The sequence below is a fragment of the Oratosquilla oratoria genome, chromosome 19 (assembly GCF_046742065.1).
Source record: "Oratosquilla oratoria isolate Oo_2021 chromosome 19, ASM4674206v1, whole genome shotgun sequence".
In the NCBI taxonomy this organism is placed as follows: Eukaryota; Metazoa; Arthropoda; class Malacostraca; order Stomatopoda; family Squillidae; genus Oratosquilla; species Oratosquilla oratoria.
The window spans coordinates 52171649-52176648 of NC_134795.1; positions in this window are offsets into that span (position 1 = coordinate 52171649).

Here is a 5000-nt window from a genome sequence, read left to right on the forward strand (position 1 = left end):
AGATAGAAAAAAGAAATGTATAAATGAATAAATGAATAAATAAACAAATAAACAAATAAATAGAAATAAATAAAATAACTAATTGATAATCAGATAATGAAATAGATGAATAAATCAATGAAGATATAAAGGAATGGAGTGGAATGAATGAAAAGAATAGAAGGTAAGCGGAAGGAAATAGAAGAAGAGAAAAAGAAAAGAAGAGAAAAGGAGGAAAAATAAAAGAAAATAAATGAAAGGGAAAACCAAGAAGTGAAAAAAACAACAACTTGAGAGCGTTGGAGGGAGTGAAAGAAGTTTGAGATGAGGCTGGAAGGCAGTCTCCGGTTGAGAAGGAGGGAGGGTGGGAGGGTGTGTGGAGGTGGGAGGTAGGGGGCTAGGGTTGGGTGGAGGCGGTGGAGTGGAGGGAGGGGGGAAAGGGGAGTCAGAACGGAAAGATTAAGGAACGGTCAGGTAGAGTGTTAAAGCGTTATGACATTGGGCTATTTTTTCCCTCAGACTGTTGGAGAAGATTTACAACCCGCATCTTTCGGTAAGGAATCTGATTTGCTGGAGGAAGATGATTTTCCTCCTGGATATCAAATGACATTCCATGTATTTTCGTTGAGAAAACAAAATAGTCTGCCATAGTGATTTGACGGCGGAAGAAGTGTTGGAGGTGGGTGGTATCACAGATTAATTGGATGTTGGGGGAAAAATAGCCCAGTGTGATAGCCCGTTTATAAGGAAATTTCTTCAGGCGATAGATGTCCATTGGGGTGGGTAGGGTTGGCTTTACGCTGAATGACGTCGCTTGAGAGCAATGAAATGTACTAAAAGTATTAATCAAGACAGTTTTAAGCCCTCTTAAAGATACGTTGTGCTCGATCCAATTATCGCTCAACGATGATCGTTCATGGCTCAATGATGATCGTCAAACGATTGTCTAGAGCACTAATTCTCTGATTTTTGAATGAAGCTGTTTTGCTTCGAGCTGCAAAGTACGAGGTTGATCATTTTAACCAAACGCGCTTACCCAAATATGATGCCAGGTAGTAGGATCCGCGTCACTCGCCATTGGTCCCCGTCACGCTATCACGATTCTCATCAAATGTTGTGAATTTGAAAATCTGCAGGACGACTTTGCCTAAAGTATTCTAGACTTTAACTTTTCTTAGTTTGTCATTCGGCTTCTCAACATACGACGCAAAGGTAACATGACGTTTGGAGATTTGAAAAATTAAAAAGTTGTAAACGAAGTCGTTTTTACTCAAATGAACTTACTTGAGACGTGATAATATGAATGAGGCTTTAGGCTAAGAGCCAAAAGGAAACTGAGGAAGGAGGCGTGACTGAGCTACATAGATACCGACTGGCATTACCCTCCTTCGCGCCTGGTGGCATTTCCCCCTTCTATTCTGGTTGCCATCAGGCGATTTTATTCATCTCCGTGGCCACACAAAGAAGTCCTAAGGCCCTGTTCACACTAGCGGTTTGAACCGCGTGGAAACCGCAGCGATACTGCATAGTCAAGGAAAAACATCATGGTTGTATGTGAACACATTCATTGACTTACATTATGGCTGAACCGCCGCGCTTTGAACAGCAGCGGTTCAAACCGCTAGTGTGAACGGGGCCTTATTATTTCTGCCACCAGGCGATTTCATTCATCTCCGTGGCCCTCCACCCCCCTTAACAGAATTGACGGCCGCAAAGATACTCGTGACGTCAGAGTAATGAAGGAAAGTAAGAGAGAGAGGAAGTGCTGTAAGGTGTTTTGGTTTGTGACAGTATGTACAAACCAGTCGTGTTCTTGATGGAGAGCGTTGGCGTGAGCGATGTCGAGTGCGAGATGTATGCATTGACACGTGTTTAAAGTGATGTGTGAACGTGTGAACGGGATTTTTGGGGTTTAACCAACGTGTTCGACAACCAAATACCCCGTTCACACATCACTTTAAACACGTGTCTGTCGAACCGCGTTCGACGAACCATTAGACCCCCTCTTAGGCTATTGTATGGGTGGGTGTAATGGGTACTGACTGGCTCTGGGTCTGGGTGACTACTTTGTCAGTGTCAGAGAATTTCCTTGAGAATTCGCCTAGTATGATACCTGGTGTGAATGAGATAGTACCCGCCTTCTGGAGTTCGTCTGGGTGTAATTGTGATAGTAGTCGAAAGTATGCCATGAGTGAGACTACGTGTCCTAATGAAATTTTGTTGTCTGTGACCCAGTTAGACTTTTTCAGTCTCTCTCTCTTAATTCACTTTTAAATGTTGAAGCAATCTGAGAAACTTTTTCTTTGGTGTGATGTGGTCCATGATTGTACGTCCTAGCTAGTGAGTATAGGGGGAAAGTGATCCAAGTTGGTCAAATGATGCAAATGACTTCTTATAATGCTTTCTGAAATCTAGGTATATTCTGGATGGACATACCTCTGTCGTCGGTGATGTTTCTACGTGTTGTTTCCGATTCAACCTCGGAGAGGAAATTATGTACAGGAATGTTTTGCTCGTTAAATTTAGGTAATGTAGTTTCATATTTGACTACTGTGATGAGATTCTGAGTTGTCATGACATTTTGTATGGCAGGTGAATTATCTGAAGAGTTGTTAGCAGAAGACATGTCTGGTGTTTTGCAAATTTGAACAGAGCGGCTGCGTGTACAAGGTCTGTATGTTGTGTCAGAAGGAAATTTGGACAGCTTCATAAACAAAATGGCAGAGTAGTTGCCTCCTAGGTGATATTTAGAACAGAAATCGTATCTAATTAACAGGAATGATGTAGAATTTGGCTCTCGTGAGAATCTTTGAAGAATAGTTAACCTGAATCCAGGAGTTGATATGAAGAATCAATCAATGCTGTGAAATAAATCGGGCGTGAATATTCAACTTTATGATATGGCTAGAGCTAGCGAGAGATAGAATTATAGGACACTGTTTAAAAGAAAAGGAGAAGTATGTATGCGTATTATAAGCAATCACTTAAAAGTGAATTTTTGAATAACTAAGGCGAATTGGCTTGCTTGGTGGAAGGATACTTCCTTTGGTGTCCTACGAGTCCTACTATTTTCAGGAATGGGAACGAGTTCTTGTTTATAGGCTCGCACGTTGGCTGCTGCTGGCTAGGACGAGTCTCCTATGCTCGTGCGATGGGCTGACAAAGACCCGCCGCGTAGGTATGATGCTCGAAGCTGTGCAGCGTAGAATTAGGATGTGAACCCGTGTATAATGAGGAAATGACTTGGAGTGATGTGCACTCTGTGAACTCCTGTAGATGTCTTTTTGGCGAAGTCTCTTTCGTGGGAACAATGCAGCAAATAGGGACTTCCTCGTAATGGGATGCTGGAAGATGTAGCAAAGATGGATTGCCTCATAAGCATGATGCTGGATGCTGGGAGCGTCGGAAGGGGAACCTTGCCCTGGATGAGAAGAATGGGGAAATGGCTATGTTCGGCCGGAGTGTAGATCTCCTATGTATTTCCTCAGTACGTCGAATCCCGTTTGTCTGCCACCAGAATGTATATTGTTGGACTAAATTAGTTTGGAGGCGTTAAGGTAAAGGCGTCTTTTGGGTTCTTCTATTTATTTCTAAATCCTGACGGTAGCAAAGTTAAGCCTAGTCTGTCGCTTGCCACCTTAGGGAGCGACAAAGAAAATGTGTGACGGTTGCCAACATACCTTTTACAATTCTATGGATATATTCCTTACGGCTAAATTTATGTACAATATTGAACTTAGTATGAGCACCCGGTGTGATATATATATATATATATATATATATATATATATATATATATATATATATATATATGTATATATATGTATATATATATATATATACATATATATGTATATATATATACATATATATATATATATATATATACATATATTTGTATATATATATACATACATATATATATATATATATATATATATATATAGGAAGAAACATAATCTGATCAACGCAATGAATAACTTATAGTTAACGCTATGTTCTGACAATATTCCTTGTCGTCTTCGGAGTTTAGCGCCGGTGGTCGTGAGGTCAGGCTTCCTGACCGAGGGTCAGATCACACAATAGGCATCTGTTGGAACCAACCACCATATACCACATTTCACCATGGGCACCAAGTGCATATGCACCAGCACAGACTGAACAAATCACAAACACAAGGGCAAGCACAAAGACGTTAAGACATTGTCTTGCAACGGGAGAGGATGATAGGGATGGGGCGAGAAAGAGAGAGAGGGAGAAAGTGAGAGAGGGAGAGAGGAGAGAGACGAAGGTAGAATGTAATGGAGGAAAAAGGGAAGGAAAAAGTGAGGGAGAGAGAGAGGACGAGTGGGAAGATAGGGATGGAAGGAGAGAGAGAGAGAGAGAGAGAGAGAGAGAGAGAGAGAGAGAGAGAGAGAGAGAGAGAGAGAGAGAGAGAGAGAGAAAATAAGGGAGAGAGAGAGGAAGAGGAGAGATGGAGTGAGGGAGGGAGGGAAGGAGAAAGTAAGAGAGGGAGGGAGTGGGGGACAGAGGGAAGGGAAAATAAGGGAGAGAGAGAGGAAGAGGAGGGAGTATGGGAGAGAAGGAGTGCGTGAAGGAGAGACGAATAAATGGTAAATAGAGGAAGAGAGAGAGGGATGAAAGATGGAGAGAGGGAGAGAAGTAGAGAGAGAGGTAGAGGAGGAAAACAAGGAAGTAGTAAAGGTAAAAGTGAAGGAGGGTGAGAGGAAGAACAGGATATTAGAGATGGAGTGAGAGAGAGAGGGAAAGAGAAAGTGAGGAAGGAAGAGAGGAAGAAGAGGACATTAAGGATGGAGTGAAGGAGAGAGGGGTAATTGATAAATAGAGAGAGGAAGGAGACGCTTGGATAAGGAGGATGGGGGGGGAGGGATGGCATGCCTGAGATCAGATCAACCATAAGAAATAGACATTTTCGAAGGAGGAGGAGGAGAAGGAGGAGGAGGAGGAGGAGGAGGAGGTAATGGTTGTGGAGTAGAAGGTGGAGTAGGTGGTGGAGAAGT